Below are 21,665 nucleotides of genomic sequence, written 5' to 3'. Positions count from 1 at the left end.
ACCCAAGGGCTCCTCCTGGTTTCAACCTTGTCATCTGAGTAACTGGGCTGTGTGTGAAAGACTTCCTACCAAAGGACACAGGGGTATTAGTTCTCTCCATGATGCTACCTAAGATGGGATTCTCAGATTGCCTCATGATACAAATGGCCTTGTGTTTAACTTGACCTAGCTCTTACTAGGTGTATGTGATATAGCATAGACTTTTACATACTGATAATTACTACAGGGAGCAGAAGGACGACAGCACTTGTAATACATTCTTCAGGACTTCAGATGTAAGAAACTGTGGCACAGCATGCTCTGCCCCAGGGCCAAAACTGGGGGGAGGCAGGTGGGGGCATGGCCATTAGCAGGGGCGCCACTGATCAATGTAGCCAGTGGGGGTAATCACTGGCCTGTAACCGATCCTCTATGTGGCTCTCCCTGCAGCAGCTGAAAGCTGGAATTTCTTCCTCTTGCCGGCTTCCAGCTGCAGCAGGGAGAGCCACACGGAAGATCGGCTCCAGTAATTTCCCCAACCTGCTGCACTGATCACCCGCTCTGTCCATATGAGATTCTCCCAGCTGCTCGTTGTATGTCCAATGCCACGTGCCTGCCACGTAATGTGCTCTCTATATCCTTCCTCCACAGGGCTGCCAACTTCCTTCTGCTCCCGCCAGCTGCTGCAAGGCACAGGGGATCTTCAGATAGAGAGCAGGGAAAAGGGGTGGGGATGGTAAATATATCATACTTACCAGCCCCTTTCTTTCCTTAATAATCACAGCACCTAATCGGTATCAGTCACCTACTGTGTGCATAGTAAATTGTACTTAAGTGTTCAGTGTGTGAATGAACAGGGAGCCTAAGAGAACTTCCTAGTCACTCATCTTCAGTGCAGATGCGGCTGCAGAGAAAAGGGGAATCTACGTCCCCAGTCCATTTTCCTGTCAAAAGAGACATCCGAGTCTGTTTAGACACCGATATCTCACCAAAAACCCACCAACAGCACTGTAAAAAGAAATACATTTTTTTTTTGAAAAATTGTAAAAAAATAAAATAAAAAAAAAAGTGTTTTTAATTTAAAGGGTTGATGTATACAGGGGAAGTGTGTAGAAAGGGTGGAACAGTGTGCATAGGGATGAATTCAATTTGGGATAATTAGATAATCAGACTAAAAAGCTACATCCAATATTTAGCCACACCCACTTTTTACCATGGTGAGAGTACCACGCCACAGGTCATCATCTCCCTGGTAAGAGCCCCAGTTCATTACTTTGCCTGGGGGCCCATGATGCCAGTCACTGGCACTGACCAGAGGGGAGACTTGAAATTTCTTCATTCAATCCTCATATCCGCAGCAGTTTAGAAGGAGGGCTGCCCCAAAAAAAAAAACAGCCTTTAATAAGCCAGCCATAACTTTAGAAAGAGGTGATTTCAAACCTCACCTCTACAGTGGATTAGGTGGGGCACCACTGGGAAGGAAGGAGAGTAGACAGAAGCAAGCTTTATTAAAGACCTTCTTGGCTGACTTCTTCTTTCAAACCTCACCTATGTGGTGATTGTGTAGGCCTTCACGCTACACGTGCAGCAATACATACAATGTTAAGACCAAATGTCAACCCTGTTCACTCACCCATACTGGATGCTGGCCAGCCAATCAGCTATACTGATGAGGAACTTCTATCACAGGTGTGTGTGGGGGGGGGGGGTTTGACTGAATTTTTGCCCTGGAATTTCTAGCTTCACCACTGCTCTGTCCTCTCCACTGAGACCAGTTCTAAATTTACCAATAGTACACTTTAATGTAAACTACAAACTGATACTACTGAAAGAAATAAACACGAATGTGCCACCCGCTTTACATTCTGGGCCACTCAATCAAGAATCTGCATCTCCTAAAAGAAAGGTCTACACTTTTCTGAGCTTAGGCCTCATTAATCATCCATTCAAGAACAGTTGGATGAACGAGGTTGGGGTGGAGGAACCTGACTCGCCTGCATAGAGTCTTGAACACTAGATAGAACACTTTTGGAATTAACTAGAGTGGAGACAGCAAGCCAGGCCTTCTTCCAACATCAGTGCCTGACCTCACAAATGTGTTCCTGGAAGAATGGTCAAACATTCCCATAGACACACTCCTAAACCTTGTGGACAGCCTTCCCAAAAGAGTTTAAGTTATAGCTGCAAAGGATGGGCTAACTCAATATTGAACCCTACGGACTAAGACTGGGCTGCCAATAAAGTTCATGTGCGTGTAAAGGCAGGCGCCCCAATACTTTTGGTAATATATTGTGTATATACACAAATGTTTTGCCCTTCATTTCTATTTTAAATCAAATGAGTTTCACGGTAAGGGTTCACATATACTTTATTGTTCTCATGGCAATGATCATTTTACATTTGGACCTATAAAGTCATGCTGTGGCCAAAATGATGTTATATTTTAGAAAATCAAACAAGTTTACAAACATGATCTATTACCTTTTTTCCTTTTTCCTATAATCCTCTGTAAGCTGCAAACAGAACAGCAAGAGATTAGTCATTTTGCTAGATGTACATCATAGAGAAGTTCAAGTTCTTTACTAAATGTACACGGATGCTCTTCCCTCTTAACCTGAAGTTTTGTATGAAACAAAAATCTCTAAATGTAAATATAGTCCTCGGTGGAAACCATTTAATGCACTTCTCAGACACTGGAAATGGGCAGAGCAACTGCCAACCACATATAGCAGCCATTACAACAAGAGTACAAGTGCAATTTTTGTATGCTGTATCTGACCCCTTTTTCTAATTATCCTGCTCCCTTCTGTTGTGGGTGCACTACTCGGTCTACAGAACATAATGACACAATCACTTACCTGCTACCATTACCTCATTAAGCGTCATTCAACTTAATGGCTCAGAATGAGAGATAATGGCTCTTTCAATTAAGTACATATACTTTCTATACTTGTAGGCAGGATAAAAACAATAACTACTTTCTCTAAAGTCCTCTGCAGCAGCCAACGTGAAGTAACACAGAGATGAAAATTGTTCTAACTCCCTTCTCTACAATTAGACAATAATTTGAAGGCTTTTTTCATGAAAATTCTAAAATAGAATTAGTCAGTGCTCAGAGATTGATAACCTTCAGCATACATCAATTTATCTTTGTTTTACACACAATATATATATATATATATATATATATATATATATATATATATATATATATTTGAAAATAATAGAACATACAGTACTTTCTTTCTAATTAATAACAGAAATGCATAACAAAAGATGTTTTCTTATGAAAATTCTGTTTTTCTTTACGTGACAAAAGCTTCATTATAAATAGTTCCAACAAAGAATAATAAGCACATCTTTTGCATGACTGTAGCTGAAGTGGACCTTGATAGCAAAATTATCCTTTCTATCACTGTATACATTCCCTTTAAACAATCGGAAAAAAAATAAAAAGTTTTTTTTTATGTCTGTTTACTTTTTTATCTAAATTTCCAATCTAGCTTGCCCTCTGCCTCCATTTTCACCTGCCCCTGCAGCCGCCTGTATTATCTATGTCACATACCCCAGGAGGCATCAGCTTACGAGGCAGCACCTGAGGAGGAAGGATCTGGCATGCATCATCGGGGAGCTGGCTGCAAGGACAGAGAAGATACAGCTGGCTCCCGATGATGTCAGAGTGGACGGTGGCACTGAAGGACCTGGTGCGCAACGGTGGATCACAACAAGCAACAGTGGTTTTGCTGTTTGTGTGCTATTATGTTTACTGAAGATAACAATAAGTTTAAAGGATTTACATTAAAATAAATTACACAAGAGGTGAAGTTCCTTTGAAGTACAAATTGATATTTTATCTTTGTTCTCATCATGATTACGAAAATGCTTGTTATAATTACAGTTACACAAAGGTCTTTTTTTTTCTTTTTAAGCTGAAACGGGTTTGAAAGTTTTGGACTGGCAAGTTTCTTTTTTTTTTTTTTTTTAAGGGTTGTTTTTCAAGGGTCATTATAACTGTTTTCCCAAAAGCAACTCAACAGGCTTACAGAACATCAAACTCGGAGGTTGCCATCAAGACAGTACAGAAAAGCAGTAAAAACATGACTGATGTGGGAAAGCTGGATCTCAGGATCTGATCACTACATGTCATTTTATTTTGGTCCTGCCTGAAAATAAAGGTCTCCCCATTGTCTCCTCTCATTGGTTAGCTTAGCTGCATTATGCATGCCATTGTGTGCCGGTGGTGCGGCCAAGGACTAAGGAGGAAAGGAAAGTTTTTGTTTCATCAATGCTCAGGATGTAGACAATAAAGCCTGGTACACACTATGAGTTTTTTTTTTTCGATCAAGCCAGCTGGTTGAACAAAAAAAAAAACTGTAAGCTCTGGTTGAAGCCACTGTACTAACTATGGGAAGTAAGTGCAGCAATCTCCCCTGCTGAGCTGTTGTGTTCTGACAGGTAGATGCCCCCCCCCGCCAAACCTCTGCGATCAGCATTCACCACCAATGGCTGAGAGCACTGATCAAGAGCCCAGTGGCTGCTGGTTTTCCAGCATACTTGGCCAACAGAAGTCGAACAGGGGGGGCATATACACGGGCCGAATGTCGGCCACCTTTTTTTAACCGACCAATGTCCCCCTACATTTGGCCCATGTGTACAGGGGTTAAGGATACAAAACAAAACCCAGAACAAGGAAAAAACAGTGCCACATGTCCGGACCTGCCAGGCTGAGAGCCCAGGGTATGTGACCTGCATTAGGAATATCCAAGGAGACTGGACTGATAATATTAGTAACAACACACTCAAACATGTAGCACAATGTAAACCTTGTCCTCTAACATCCTTATGGGGGCCAATTCAGTATATGGAATATCACAGTGATTCCTTAAAGAGACCTGTGTGAAGCCCATAGATTGTACAATGAAATTGATCAATCATTTATTATAAGCATAGCTGTTGCTCAGTTCGTGTTCTATATGTGAACAAATAGCCCAGATAGCACGTAATTGTGCTGCAAGTTTGAAAATTACTTGCTAAGACTTCACTAGTTTGTTGTACAATTTCAGCAAGTCTGCATTGCATGACTCCAGATCAACTTTCTTTGCAAACATTCTGCAAGTCTGCTGCACGTTCTGGTTCAGTTATGTTGTGTAATAGTCATCCCACCACAGGGGTCACTGTGGCTGAATTTTCATCATTGCTACCTGCTGTGTGTAAGGTTTTTCTTTAATTGGTGCGGGGGCATGGTGTAAAGAGATGTGACTGGTATCCATGAGATTTGTTATGGAGTTCAGAGAGGTAGAAATCAAGGAGTGACTAACACTAATATCCCATTGATGGAGCTCAATTTGGAATGTTTTATTTTTCCTTGTTTATATGCTAGCAGCTAACCTTAAATAAGGACCACAACAGGTCTAGTGGCACTTTTAGAAGAGGAGAGTGGAGTGGAATGTGATTTTCCATAAAGGATCCATATATTAAAGCCTGGTCAGACCAGCTGTGGATTTCAATGCAGGTGAGGAGAGGAGAGTGGAACGTGAACTGCCATTTGTATACCAAAGCGCCACTAGACCTGTTGTGGTCTTTGTTTAAGGGCACACTCATGGTGGGAACAATTGTGTTCACAACTTTCAAGAACTGTTTTTTTGAGCACATGATCTTCACATCTCATCACCTTTTGATGCATGTGCAGTTGTGCACTTTATTATTTGGGACTTATTTTATTGTTTTGTCAGCGCGTTTCCCGCTTACGTAGTAGTAGTACCCGAAAGGCTTCATTGCCTGGTTCCCTTACCAGGAATGATGGCAGAAGAACCAGGGAGTCGATCCGAAGGTCGGCTGGGGTGCCGACATCCCGAGCTCCCTGGACAGGTAAGTGCCCTAATATTAAAAGTGAACAGCTACAGTATTTTTTTTATTTTTTTCACCCAGGCTGGACCTCCTCTTTAGGGTGTAATTAGCCTAGTGGTTAGAACACTTTTTCCATCAATGGCCCCAACTGATTAAACCATTCCATAAAATATGTGGCAATGTAAAATGATGTGGTTTCTGTTTTATCAAAGTAGACAGTTGTTATTACTGTGACTTACTGAATCACAAAAATCCAGAAAAAGCATAAACAAACGTATGTATTTTTCCTATTGGTTCCAGGCAAACTCCAATTATGTTTGCTGATACTGCTTCACTTAATTAATGCTTATCCAAAAAAAAAAAAAAATTCTTATCATCATCTATGGCCGCTAGCTGCTGCTGTTTCCCAAACACTGCAGTAGTGAACAAAATCTTTCTCACTGTCGGCTAAATAATAATTTAGGGGTTATATGCGAGAACTCATTAGGAAACATTCTTATCTGCTTCTCCAAACAAATAAAGAAAACATTTACCATAGTGGGAACATTTGCATAAAATGGCAGATACTCTGAATCGAACTGCCAGGACTAATTGTTAGAAAGTGAGTTTAAACAAATTTGCCGTTCTCAGTACCCTGTGATGCCTAAAGGAAATTTTACTTTTTCTTAAATAAAGATAAGGCATATATTGCGTAATTGCTACACATGCCATTTCGCAATATAATGTTAATAAAATTGCATTTTTATCAACAGCCAGCCATGATTAGTATTTATATAGCAGCAAAAATGTATGCAGTGCTTTACATACTACATGTACCACATCAGTCTCTGCCCTCAAGGAGCTTATAGTCTTAGATCCCATCCTCCTACCTATGTGCATATACTAGGGCCAATTTGGACAGGGGCAAATTAACATACCAGCATGTCTTTGGGGTGTGGAAGGAAACCCACACAAGCACAGGAAGAGCGTGCAATCCCAATACAGATAGAATCCTGACCAGGATTTGAACCAGGGATCCCATTGCTGTAAGGGAATAGGGCCAAACACCAAGCTACTGTGCTGCCCTGAGACTTTCCCAAACTGCCAAAATATTAAAATGTTGTATCCTTGCACTTTAAAAACCAGCATTCTCTATGCTAGGTGTAACAAATAACACAAACGATATGGTGCAACTCAGAATGTACATAAGCAAATCATCCTCAAAAAAATACTCAAAGAAAAAAAAAGATGTTTTAAAAAGTCCAAAATAGTCCATATCAACCACTTCCCATCCCAGCCATCATCAAATGACGTCCGCAGGAGGGTTCTCCCATCCTGGGCAGGCATCATATGATGTCCTTGGCTTCCCGGCCGTCTAGTGGGTGCAGGCCCGCCACGTCACTCAGGAATCGATGTGTGTGCCCAGCGGCCATGATGTCCGCCAGGCACCCGTATTGCCCAATAACAGAACAGGTGAGAGAAGACCGATAGTGTGTTCCCAGTACAGAGGAACACCGAACGGTCTCCTTCCCTTGTGAGTCCCCTCCCCCTACAGTTAGAATCACTCTTTAGGTAACACATTTAACCCATTTGATCGGCTCCTAGTGTTAACTAGTGGTGCAACGGATCATCACCGATCCGTGATCTAAATGGGTCAACTTGTTTGGATTGGCACACCACGTGACCCGCAGAGTGCTACGCTGCCTCAGCCTTAGGAAAGGCCGCGGCTTCGTCCTAGCTCCGGAGTGGCAGCCATCTTGGTACACCCGGCAGCTGTCTGTGGATATACAGTGTGGGAGATGTCTGTGGATATTACAGTGAGTGGGGGAGATGTCCATTACAGTGGGGGAGATTATGTGGATATTACAGTGGGGAGATTGTGGATATAACAGTGGGGGAGATGACATGGATATTACAGTGGAGAGATGACGTGGATATTACAGAAGTGGGGGAGATTGTGGATATTACAGTGTGGCGTCTTTTTTTTTATTTGCTGATCCGAAAAATGATCCGATCAATGACTCTGATCCGAGGAACGATCTGAACCTTGAGTTTTTTGATCCGTTGCACCACTAGCGTTAAGCCCTGCCAGTGACATTTAATCAGGGCATTTTTATAGCACTGATCGCTGTATAAATGTGAATGGTCCCAAAATAGTGTCAAAAGTGTCCGATATGTCGGCCGCAATGTCACAGTCACAGTAAAAATCGCAGATTGCTGCCATTACTAGTAAAAAAAGAAAAATAATCAAAATGCCATTACTCTATCCCCTATTTTGTAGACACTATAACTTTTGCACAAACCATTCAATATACACTTTTTGCATTTTTAAATTGGGATCTTTATTATAGCAAAAAGAAAAAAAAATAGTTTTTTTAAAACGTGTCACTCCTCTTTCGCAAGAAATAAAAACCGCAGAAGTGATCAAATACCACCAAAAGAAATCTCTATTGGTGGGGGAAAAGATATTAAAAATTCATTTGGGTACAGTGTTGCATGACCGTGCAATTGTCTTTCAAAATGTTACAGCACTGAAAACTGAACATTGGCCTGGACAGGAAGGGGTGAAAATGCCCTGTATTGAAGTGGTTAATAATACTGTTAATATAGTCCATACAAAACTCCAGGCACAAAAGAGGCAGCTCCACCAACAGACAGGAATCGCACATAGTTCTCATAAATATGCGCTTGTAGATGCAATAGCGCTTATGCTAGGATCATCCGCACAAAGGACAAGAATGTGAAACAGCAGCAAGACATGTAAACTGGTAAGCCGAGGCGCCGTTTCGTTGGCTGGAGGGACGTCTGTAACCTCCATGAAACGCGAAACCGGAAAATCATATCACACCAGGAGATGATCTGTTGCCTAGGTAACGCGTTTCAGAACGCCAATCAGTTCCTCCTTCGTCTTTTTAGATCTCACCTTGTGCCATGATGGAGACACTATTTACACCACCAATTATAACAAACCCACATCCTACAATTAATTTCTTAATTTTTCCAGTTGTCATCATCCTCGGTGGGTTAACAACATTCCAAAAAGTCAGTTCTGCCATCTCCGCCACAACTGTACTAGAACTCAGGACTATGTAGACTCCTCCAAAAAACATTCACCTGACATGGTTAAACCCGTTTGGTTTGTAACCCAATTTCATTCTCAACATAGACAAATGGAACACATTTTAAGGGGACATTGGTCTATCCTACTGGAAGACCCTTACCTAGCCCCCACTATTACCAAGGCACCCAAAGTGGCTTATAGGAAAGCTCCCAGAGTAGGATTACCCCAAGCAATCTCAAATGTGACACTAAGCCCTTCCAACAATTTCTTTTTTTCTCTCCCTTAAGGGGATATATCAGTGCGGGAAACCCCTATGCTTGACCCCTTCTGTGCCCTACCATTTCTATGCTAGGTGTAGGCAACTTCGGCACTGAAGCTGTGGGGAGACTACAGGTCTCATGAGATATTGCAAGACTCGGATAGCCATAGCCATGACTCTTGGAGGCAGAGGCATGATGGGATTTGTAGTTTCCCCACAGCTGCAGAACCAAGTTTGGCTACCCTTTCTCTGCCCCATTTCTAAACAATTCACTGCTAGAAATTTAATTTCCTACTTATGTGATTAGTTTACTGTTTTTCCAAGATGTCTGCCTGAGCTGGAAGGCAAATTAGGAGCTTTTCCCTCAACAGAAATGTTATCTTCTCTGAGATGCTTTTTAAGACTCTTAAGGTTAACGTAGTACTAATGTAGTAATGCTGCAGTCAGATTAAGAAGAATTCTAAAAAAAATACTGAACAAGGGGAAGTTAAGACTGTAATAAAATTTGATAAATTCATCCAGTTCACCCAGAGGTAATTTTTTTTTTGTCTACAGTGTTATGCCATAGGCGTGCACACGGAGTGTGCCAGGTGTGCTTGGGCACACCCTAATCACCCCACGTGGTATTCCCCCTGTTTAGATTCCTGATATTTCACCAAAGCCTCTAAAATTTTGGTGAAAAAAATAATAATAAAAAAAAAAATATATATATATATAAAATAATAAAATAAAAAAAACTACTGACATTGTCCACTGACCTACTGACACCAATCTCTGTCTTACTGACACTGTCAGTATATATACACATGCACACACAATGCATACAGTATTTGCTTGAGCTTTGGGGTGCACACCCTAATGCAACAAGCTGTGCACACCTATGAATGGGGCTTTACTTTAAAAATAGGGCTACAGTGAAACAGTTGAGTAAGGCTTAGTTACCCATCTATGCTTCTCATATGAACATTTTATATGATAGATTTTTTTCTTCTTTACCCCCCTGCTGATACATCGCATGGCAGTGAAAATCAATAGTAATCTTTAATCTGCGCTATTCCTTTAAAGCTGCTCTGTTTTAATTTTTAAATTCAGTTGTTATATTTCAAAAATTCCTGGTGGCAAATAACATTGATTTGTATTTTCTAATGATGTCAATCCTTGGTGACCAATTTATTCCAGCCCCGAAGCCTGGTATCTCAGCAACACAAAATGGAACAAAGATATTGAAAGGAGGGGGGGGGGGGGGGAGCATAATTTTCAAAGTGTGCCAAAAAAAGGCAGTTTATTATCAGACAGGGAGGATTTGTCCATTCTTTTCTGTAAAACAGGTTAAAAGCATGCTCTGCTTAATTTTGTTTTATTCTTTATTCTCTGTTTGATGCTTTACTCACAGAAGTCTTTCTGCTATTTTTGTGTTAAGATAGATAAAAGTCTACTTTTTACCACTCCTTAATCCAAGTATAAGCATCCATCTCTAGTTTTAGTGTCATGCAATCTATGTCTTTCTATGAGCACTGAAGTAAAGGCCCATAGCAGGGTCATTTAAATTCCATGGGTTGCAATTCATATCGGAGATGTACATATCATTTATAAGGTCACTTCTAGGTGGGTTACAGGTCATACTGGGAACTTGTGAGTTGCAGGTCATACCCAAGATTTGCGATTTGCAGGTCATACCTGAAATTTGAGACTCACACCCAACACACTCCTATTCAATGCATATAAAAGAATCAGAAGAAAAAATATGTACTTTACAAACTTTGTTTCTGTATAGGATAGGGATGCAGGTGTCTGTTGTAGGCCTGAAAATGTTCCCTAATTACCATGACAAAAGGTGCACATCTGGACCAATGGCAGTAGCCCAGCTATCATAGACACAACCTCTGGTGCTCTGGGCTTCAAGGATGGGTCATTATAATGTACAGATAATGCTGCATGCACTGTACATGCTTGCATAAGTGAAGCCAGATAGCATAAATCCGGAAGATATATCACCCCTGGCATCACTCAAACACACTAAACCTTTTGAATGATGGAGACAGGTGAATGTGTGGGTATTGCTAAGGGTGCTATAGCCATTGCCTAGAAAATTACAATTTTTTTTAGCTGTCCGCTAATTGCCAGCTCCAATCTCTCTCCACAGTTACTCAGCTGTTAATGATTCTGCTCGTCAGTCCTGCCTACTTAAGGCCCCTTTCACACAGGACGGATCCATGATGATTCGCCCCGTGAACATCCGCTTGCTCAGCGGGGATCACTCCATTGTTCCCCGCTGAGCCAGCGGATGACAGGGCGGTCCCTGCACACTGTCAGATCTCTGCTCTCCTCTATGGGGGATTGGATAAACATGGACAGAAAACACGAATAGAAAAATAGGATTTTCCTCCGTCTGCAGAATCGAACCATAGTGGAGACGGATGATATCGGGTGTCAGCGGATGTTCATCCGCTGACACCCGCTATCTCATAGGGATGCATGTATGTCTGTATTTTATGCGAAGACGGATGGTTGAAATATGGACATATGATCTGCATGTGTGAAAGGGGCCTTAGGCTTCTTTCACACGGACTGTCCGTTCAGGTCCGTCTGTCAGTTTTTTAAGCAGACCTGAACGGACGCTCCATAGACCTCTATGGAGCGTTGGATGTCAGCAGTGACATGTCCGCTGACATCCGACCCAAAAAAGTGTGACGGAGGAAAAACATACTTTTCCATCCATCTGTGGATCGGATCGGGTGACGACTGACTCTACGGTCCGTCTTCATCCGATCCCCCATTGGGGAGAGTGGAGCTCTGACAGGTCCATCCCTGTGCAGAGATGGACCTGTCTTCTGCCTGCTCAGCAGGGATCAACGGAGCGATCCCCCGCTGAGCAGATCAGGCTCTGTGCATGTGAAGGAGCCCTAAGCCGTCCAGTCCAGAGGAGCTCTGCCTTCGCCTTTGTCACATCAAAATAAATTTCCTGCGTGCCTGTTTAAAGACTGGCTTTGCTGACATCCCTTCTGGCTCCAGATCCTGCTTGCTGTTCCACTACTTTGATCTGGCTGGCTATCCGTTCCGGTTACTGAACTTTGGCTATGTTTTGACTACATTTATTCTTTTTACTTTTATTATTAAACAAGTGTGATTTAACTGTACATCTGTCACAGTCTGATTTCATGGTTTCTGACAAGTACAGCCTTGAACCAAACCTAGGAGTATTTGGCCCATCACTAACTTTGACCTGTGCTTACTGTGGTTTCTATTAGTTGACTGTTATTTTACCTGCAATTTTCAAAATTTAGTTCAGGGGTCCAACTATTGTTTCTAGCAGGAATGCCTGGACCAAAAGACTGACTCAGGAACAGGATTACAACATCTTTTTCTGCCTATGTGTACATTTTTAAATGATGTATTTACTTGTTTTCCTTTTGCGCTATTGAAGAACCTTCTAAATCAGGGATCTCCGATCCAAACTACGGCCCTTCAGCTGTTGTGGAACTACACGTCCCATGAGGCATTGTAAAACTCTGACATTCATAGACATGACTAGGAATTATGGGAATTGTAGTTCCTGAACAACTGAAGGGACATAGTTTGGAGACCCTTGACCTAGATGACCATTATTGGGTAAAGGCCCCCCTCTCTCTTGCAATCTCTCCATGTTTAGGGCTTCTATGCATTAGCACAGACACAATGAACAGAACTATAAATCTTATAATGTGACAATAGATGTAACACAGGAGAAGCAGTAGTTATGTTTGTGCCCTAGTCTTTGGACAGTTGCACCCTTTCAACCCCCTGTGCAGTTTATATTATATATGAATTAGTCAAGCCTATTTTTATTAAAACATAGCTCTGCAGATATAAGAAAACAACTATAGGAATATACAAATAACTTGTTCTATCTAATTTCATTGATATTGTTTCTTAAAGAAAAGTTCTCATCAAACACTTAATATGTATTCCTAGCCTTTGAAGAGAACATATATTCTTCTATGAGTACTCTGCAGCACGAGGATGATTGAATCGATTAATTCAAAGGCTCCGGTAAAAATTTCCGCTGCTTGAACTGCTTCGGTTTAGTCTCAGTTCTGTTCGTTGATTATGTTCAGAGCATTCCAAGACTCTTCTTTGTACTATGTTCCTGGACATGCTCAGGAAAAAAAACAAAAAAAAAACAACAAGATTTGCATATCAATACATCTTGCCGGTTACCAGATTCTTAATTAAATAATGAGCAAAAAAAAATACAGTGTTGCCCGACACAGCAAAGCAACCTGTGCAATAATTCACTTTCACTCCATTTAATTGCTCTGCCAGAAGAATTAAATTACAATACTTCCATTTCTAACGGCTGATGCCAATTTAATTTTGTAAAAGGGCCACTAGTTCTTTTTTTTCATTAGCTGCTGACATCATTCTTTACATACAGCTGTCCTGAAATAACATTCAAGCTTTCTCCTGTGAAAAGAAAAATTAAACCTCTTTGAAATGACTGAATGAATAGGAATAAAAAATGGCAGATTTTTGAAAATTGCAAGCAGTACTGCTTCTAAAGAGCAAGCGTTGTCTACCAATTACAGGTTTTCTTTTACCAAGCTTGGCTGCAGTTGGGTTTGCATTGTGTTTGCCTTAGGTAATTGATACGAGATAATACATCTTCATTATGTCTCCAGGTTGCAGGATTCCAACAACCTGTTGTTAAAGAGATTGTAATCCCTTGGGGAGAAAAAAAAAAAACATGCAAGACAAAGGCACAATGAGCTAGTATGCATAGCATACTAGCTCATTATGATATACTTACCTTAGATTGAAGCCCCTGCAGTAAATGTAAGGAGTGGTGGTCACTGAGAAAGGAAGGCATAGAAGAAAATGTGCTGGAGTTGGGCTTTAAGGCCTGATTCACATCTATGCATTTTTTTGTGCGTTTTCAGTTTTGCAGAAACACACTACAAACCAGGGGCATTGCTAGGTCTACAAAAGATCTGGGGCTGGAGCCCATAGCAGCGTAATAAAGAAAGTCATAAGCTTGGGTGGGCATACACATGTATATAATATGCGTGTGTGTGTTGTGTGTGTGTGTGTGTGTATATATATATATATATATATATATATATATATATCTCCACAGAGAGCCTCCCCCTTAAATCAGGGTCCCCAGAGAGCCTCTCCCTTAAATCAGGGTCCCCAGAGAGCCTGCATAGACTTGGGGCTATGGGCCCCACATTCTGGGCTATAGCCCCAAAAGCCACCCCCTAGCGACGCCACTGCTACAAACCATTTAACATGGTTTCTTATGGGTCACGTTCACATCTGTGCTTTTTATGGAAAGGGCCACGGACCTGAAGGTTGTGTTTTTGGTTCCATAGACTTCAATGGATCAAAAATGTGTATTGAAAAATGCAAAATCCACCTGTAAAATGCAAACTGCAACCTGTATAGGTGTAAACCAGGCCTTAGTGAAGCTCCACTAAATTTGCAGAATAGAGAGACTGATTTTCATAGACTAAAGATAAAACCATTTACAACACTGACACCAGCACCCAGTTCACAGCCTCTGAAGCAAGCAAGCAGGATTCTTTAGAAGTATTTTTATTGCCAAGGTATCAGGCCTCAATTTTTTTTTCTGCTTTTAATCCAGAAGGACGAGCATAGCTTCTTTAGGATTGAGCTGGCCTGCGGCAAAGATAACGTTACTGGGCCCAAAAGCTCCTTAGAAAATGCAAAAGTCATGTACCTTGAGAGGAAGGGATCGCGTTTTGATCAGATAAGAGCAGCACAAGACGAGAAACATTTGTAGTGGTTCAAATTATGCTCTGCGGGAATTCTCTAACCTGCCTATAGACATAGCATTGTCCAATGCATGGATGTTCAAGGGATAATCGTAGGGTAAGGAATTACATTGGACAACAACGGGACATCTCTGTGAAAACTTTTTTACAGCAGGAAATGATTACCAGTTCCACTTTATCTTCAATGTCACTAGTGTATAATGACCAAGGTATATACAGGAGCATTGGCGCTTTTTTTTTTTTCTTTGAATATTTTTACAGGCTCTTTTGCTTTATATGTAATAGAGCCTGAAATGTACTGATCAAGATTTCTGCACACAATGAGAAGTTATTATCATAATCATGAGAAGTATATAATCAGAGCAGCACTGTTGTCCTCTGTATGACACATCTTCAAACACTCAATTGCTTTACTGTAGCCTTTGACTTTTCTACCCTAGATTATGCTCCGAAGAAGCATTGTCTATGGAAGAATAGAATCACGTGAGCCCAGTCTCCAGCAGGTGTTGAGATTTGTGAAAGCACTGTAAAAACATGCAGCCGTGAAAAAAACAAATGGCACATATCTCTGGTCGAAAATTCAACCCTTTGCTAGTTGGTTGCAAACCCTCCTGCTCCACTTTTACCTATAGGTAGTGGAAATATCTCCTAAACGTGTGCCGTTTAGGAAATGTTTACCGCATCATGTGCCGATGATGTAATGCGTGCCGATGATGGACCTCCGTGCCGTTTCTTCACTCGTATGTGCCGTGACTGACGGCTCCCGCACGCATGCGTCACGAGGCTCAGGACAGTCACAGAGCCGGAGTCCATGGCCCTGGAAGGAAGAGGGCAGAAGATGGATGCTTCCACCAGCGGGGACAGCGCGGGCTTCGATTGCAGGTAAGTGCTACATAATGGGCAAGTATGCAATGCATACTTTCCCATTATGCTTTTACTTTGGAGGGAACGACAGAGGAAGTAAAACCCATCAAATGTTTTGTTTGTATTTTTTGCTACACAACCTTTTTGCACTGATTGCATTTGTACCAATGGAACAGATCAGTGGTCAGATTATACTACCACAGTGCCATGCGGACAGTTTTCCTTTGTATGTATGTATCTATACATCCATTCAGTTGACTCTTGCCATTTCTATGGGCAAGCTAACTGGACACCATAGGGGTTGATTTATTAAAACTGGAGAGTGCAAAATCTGGTGCAGCTCTGCATGGAAACCATTCGGCTTCCATTTTTTTTTTTGTCAAAGCTTAAAGAATATGTTACCCCAATGTCTGATCCACCATCCTTGTGGTTGATGCTTGAGTTTCCCCGGTCGTTTTGGTGTCCTATTTCAGTTGCTCTCCCTGTGGATTTCCAGCATCTCCCCAGATAGAGGTCCTGGCTGAGTAATTATCTGCAGGCCTAAAACTTGCCTTTTGGTAAGCGTGCATTATACGTGGTGGAGGTGCACTGTCTTTGAGAGGTGGATTTTACAAGAACCTACACTGATGTTTTTTATAGACTGCTGACCAATTTTTCACATGTCATTTTGTGTTGTAATTCACTTACCTTCACTGCTGTTTTTTTTTTTTTTTTCATGTGTTAATTTATAGCACTGTCACATTGAATCCACTTTCCTCAACCCTACCTAATTATTTGTTTTGGGATCATGATAACACATGTGCATAGCACTTAGTACACACATACTAGGGTCAATTTAGAAAGGAGCCAATTAACCTACCAGAATGTCTTTGGCGTGTGGGAGAAACCAGAGTGCCCGGAAGTAACCCATGCAAACACAGGAAGAACATGCAATGCTTAATTTAAAAAAAAGACTGTTTATGGCTTGGACACAATTAGAAATTGTAAAATGGTAGGACCCAATGAAGACTTATCCCCGCTTTAGCAGATTGATCCTAGTTTTAACACATTAAGCTGTATCTGTAATACCTCCAACCTCACCGATCCTATCATGACTGACTTTATTGGTCTCTGTAGACTTTAGGGATAAAAATGGAACACTGTTGAGATTGTTACTCTGCAGTTTGACCAGTGTTCACAGGTTTAAAGGCTAAATTGACCATTTTGGAAAAAACAAAACAAAACATATGTTTACAGGAAAAAACTTGCATTTTAATTTTTTTCACAGAAGCCTGCAGAGCATTGCACCCGCGATTAATAGATTGCAGGTGCAATACTGAGTCATGGTGATGGGAGGTCTGGGGGGCATGAGCTGGAGCATGTTACACGTAACACTCCAAATATGGGTACAGCCAATGTTTTTTTCAGTGGGAACGGGGGGGGGGGGGATGCAGTTTGGCACCTCCAGCACTAAATGTATATAATGTCAAAGGGATGCTGGGGTGTGCTGGAGGGTCTATTGTTGCGGGATGGGGGTTCTAATGTTGCTGGGGAGGTCTATTGCTGCTGGTAGGGGTATCTACTTTTTCTGGTGGATCAATTTTTGATGGGAGAGATCTACTGTTGAAGAATGGTTCTATTGTTGCTGACTGCGGGAGAGTCTATTGATGCTAGCTTCTGGGACACCTATTGTTGCTGGTGGGGGTCTACTGTTGCTGGGGGTATTTTGTTGTCAGGGGTCCATTGTTGCCAGGGGATCTACTGTTGCTGGGGGTTTTATAGTTGCTGAGAGTGATCTATTGTTTCCAGGGAGATATGTTCTTGCTAAGGGGATCAATGGATGCTGGGAGGGATCTATTTTTGCTGGGGGTTTATTGTTGCTGGGGGTGGGGTCTTTTGTTGCTGGCTGCAGGAGACCTATTTCACTGCCTTTCATTAACAAATTCCAGACAAACTACTTTGCACCAAAAATGATATATTCTCTAAAAGGGGTGGACATGGGAGATGGGTAGGGGGTGGAAATAATGGGTGACTTGGAAGGGGGTAGTACCTGCACCTATTCTCTGAGAAAAAAAACCTGGAAACAGCAGACAAAAAGGTCCTATGTGCTGCACATCACTGCAAAACCCAGTGGATATGTGAAATTACATCCTCAGCCCCAGCTCCAGCTAAGCCACACCCCCAACATGTTTCACTCTGCCCCAGAGCTTAATCATGATTTCCTATGATCCAGGCAGAATGAAATGTGTTGGGGGCGTGGCTTAGCTGGAGCCAAAGCTGAGGATGTCATTTCACATATCCACAGGGTCTTGCAGTGATGTGCGGAGCATAGGACCTTTTTTGTCTGTTGTATTATTGGAGCTAGGATGAGCTATTTCTTGCCAGCACTCCCAGCTGTGTACTACAGAAGAAGACTAGGCTGGAGCCTTGAGCGGTACACGCTCTTTGTTGTCTGGTCACCCTAAATATGGGTGTAATGTGTAACATGCTTCAAAAGTGAGCTTGGCCTTTGAAAAGCTATAAACGTTATGAAACCTCTCATGCACCACCACTAGATGGTGCCACCTGGAACAAAGTTTTCACTGTATGTTTTGCAGGAAAAGTCCTAATTAAAGTGGTACAATACTTTGTTAACATTTTTGTTAAAGTATATCTAAAGCTCAAATCATTGTTTTAGTGTTTCCGTTGGAATATTCCCCCTGTATTCCTGTTCAAGTGAAAAAGATCTGACAGGGTTGATAACTATTGTCTACTCTATCAAAAGACTTAAAAGAATTAGACTTTATATACACTTTAACTGTGTTGATAAGATGGATACATACAGAACAATAAAAGGGGCTAAATGATTTTCCCATAGAAAATGCTGATCTGTGATCCCTTCGCAGCTGTCTGTTGGCCTAGGCACCTAGCCATGTGATCTCAGCCAAAGGTAGGATTAGAGCTTAGACTGCCTAATCCTTTTCTTCAATAGATATCAACTGACTAATAGCCTAAGCTTGTGGACACGTGATTAAAATATAGAACTGCAATTTCTCTAGGAAAGTTAGATATTGTTAGCTCTTCTGTTACTCTTTATTAAACGAGATGTAAAGTCAAACATTTTGGGCTATACTTCTCTTTTTTTGGTCATATGAATATATGTACTAATGAACTCTTGTGACCTAAAGTCAGACAATAGTGGGCTTTTTTCCCATAGCAGCTCATGGGGCCCAGCCAATCCATGGATAAGAAGTATCCCTGTCTGATTGACAGATGGCTCTACCTTGGCTAAGAGACAGAACCAGCAGCGCCCACCCCCTCCCCTGTCGCTGAAAGCAGAGAACAAGAGCCGTCAGATTCATGGTCACTTGAATGGTCAGCTCTTGGTCTTAGAGACCGCATTGGATAGTTGTAGCATCAGGAGTCCGCTGCAGCAGAGAGATGAGTATATAAAATATGTTTATTTTTTGTATGGCACCAAGTTTCTCCTTCAAAGCTCAACTCCAACAAATATGAAAATTCGATACTGCTTGTTTTGTCTAGAGGAGAGTAAAAACATATTTGCATACCTGATCCTCTGCTCCCTTGGTAAACAGGACTTCCCTAAGCTCTAACAGTGGGCTGATCTTCGGAAACCTCACATACAATGTAAGATTCTGGTCCCTGCATGCTTCTTGATCACATCAGGGCTATAGACTTCCCTCAAGATCTAAATGAGCAATTAACCTTTGGAGTGGGGGTGCAGCCCCACTGTAAGGGAGGATTTTCAAGTTTTAGAGTTCCGCTTTAAAAGGTATGAGGTTTGAATTTAAAAAGCAAATAAAACATTTATACTCACCTAGGTAAATGCACCATTGATCCGATGCTGCATCTGTACACCACCGGCTCTGCACTGAGAACTGAGCGATCAAATACCACTGACCCCTCAGTTCTTCCCCTCCGCTCTGCGCAGAGAGCAGTGACTGTCAGTCACCGACTCTCTGCTCTGCCCCTCCAGCACTCACTGGAGCGCTGGGCTAAGGAGGGGCTGGCTCATTCTCCCAGTGGCTTGCTGAGAGGCTGAGCCAGCTGTCGGTCCAGACATCTGGGTGGATCCCTTATATTAAAATGTGAGGTCAGCCGACAGCAGTCTAAAGTCAGCTGTCGGCTGAAAACAGATCACAGGAGTGCAGAACTAACTGAACTCTTGTGATCTATATGAGAAGTAGGGCCAAAATAACTTTGTTCATATGTTAACCTGTCCCAACAAGAGGTTATTTATATCAAGATTTAAAAAAAAGTGTGTTTCTGCACTGAAGTATAATGACTCAACAGCTGCACCTATATTTCAAAGTGAAGTGAAAACATACAGTATTTACACATAAATTATCGTTTTCTTCTTGTTACTATGCAAGAAATACAAATGTATCAATATACAATCTAACAGTGACATAAATAGTCCATAAAGTTCAATATAGATGTAAGTCCATGTGCCAATAGCAAAGAAGGCATATAGTGAAATAAAAGGGTTTCTAATTCTCCCCAGAATAAAGACGCATCCCATCGGGTAGCAAGCCATGTGAAATGTTAGGGAATTACACCATACACACGTCCCTCCACTGCACTCAAGCCTCTTACCAGAGGATCGTGATCCCCAACTACAGCACATAAGAAGTAATAGACCCCTCCTGGTGTCTCTAAATATAATCAGTATGGTCCACTGGGTTTCAACTTATGATATTCACCAATACCATGGTCACAACCTTGAATCCAACTTAGGCAGGAGCCATAGAAGAGAAAGGAACATAGGCCACACATAGCATGAATACTGCTAGTATACATTTATTGTTAAAAACACCACAAGTTTCTCATATGGTTCAGGAGAATCAAAAGCAATCAATCAGCATGGAGCCTCACCGACAGCTGGCATCAGTGGGCGTGTGACGTCACATGTGCTTGGTCACACCCAACACATTTTGCGTCACAGCGCATCATCAGGGGAACAGGAGTAAACGTAAAATGCTCTTCTAACATTTTATTGGCTTGCTACCTGGTGGGGTGCAACATTATTCTGAAAGAAATTAGAAATACTTTCATTTCACTATATGCCTTCTTTGCTATTTCCACATGGACATCCATATGGTGGACTATTTAAAGGGATACTAAAGTCTTGCTTTTTTTCATTTAAAAATAACAAACATGTTATATGCTGAGTGCTCCTCCTGCTGAGTGCTCCCACAGCAAGCGACTTGCTATGGGAGCACCTGAGTAGGCTTGCTCCTTCTCTCTCCTTATTGGCTTACTGATTTTAATTGACAGCAGCAGGAGCCAATGGCACCCACTGCTGTATCTTAGCCAATCAGGAGGGAGAGTCCCAGGCAGCCGAGGTTCTCGTGAACATTGCTGGATTGAGATGGGGGGCTGATGAAGCTGCTGCACACTGAAGGTTTTTTATCTTCATGCATAGAATGCATTAACATAATAAAAACACTTCTGACTTTAGACCCACTTTAATTTACTGTTTGATTGTACATTGATAGATTTTCAGTATTGTATTTCTTGAATAGTAACAATAAGTATGCTATTATTTATATGTATATATGTTTATATTAATACTACAGTGGACACTAACTTCAAGTATCTTAAATTCTAAAATCTAGGCCAGTGCTTAAAATCTAAAATAAAGATGTGCAAATGCTATATATGGCACTTTCTATTCCCATGTTCTGTTGGCCCCATACATACTGTGCACAATAAATACATTGCTCTTAGCATCCAATCAGGGACATGCAGTGAGGTCAGTGGCTGGTGAGGCACTGGCTAGTATCAAAGCCAGATACACACCGGTTACATACGTCACAAACGTTAGAGTGAGAGCAATAATTCTAGCACTAGACTTCCTCTATAACTCTAAGCATGTAATCTGTAAAAAAATTTAAAGCACTGCCTTTGGAAATTTTTATGT

General features: G+C 41.6%; 1 protein-coding gene across 3 annotated transcripts in view; it reads right to left on the bottom strand.

The window, feature by feature from the left end:
* TNR (tenascin R) overlaps positions 1 to 21,665 on the bottom strand; it is an 835,808-nt gene that overhangs the window by 464,540 nt on the left and 349,603 nt on the right. For 2 of the 3 annotated variants that reach the window (XM_077453200.1, XM_077453202.1), the window contains exon 3: positions 2,461 to 2,492. The exons of the other annotated variant lie outside the window; for it this stretch is intronic. The gene's annotated coding sequence lies outside the window, so the exon portion shown is untranslated. The remainder of the gene's footprint in view (positions 1 to 2,460; positions 2,493 to 21,665) is intronic. 3 annotated transcript variants of the gene reach the window in all.

This window comes from Lithobates pipiens, unplaced genomic scaffold, assembly GCF_037356315.1.
Source record: "Lithobates pipiens isolate NorthernLeopardFrog02 unplaced genomic scaffold, aLitPip1_a1.2 Scaffold_23, whole genome shotgun sequence".
Classification (NCBI taxonomy): domain Eukaryota; kingdom Metazoa; phylum Chordata; class Amphibia; order Anura; family Ranidae; genus Lithobates; species Lithobates pipiens.
This window is presented reverse-complemented; position numbering and strand designations above follow the sequence as displayed.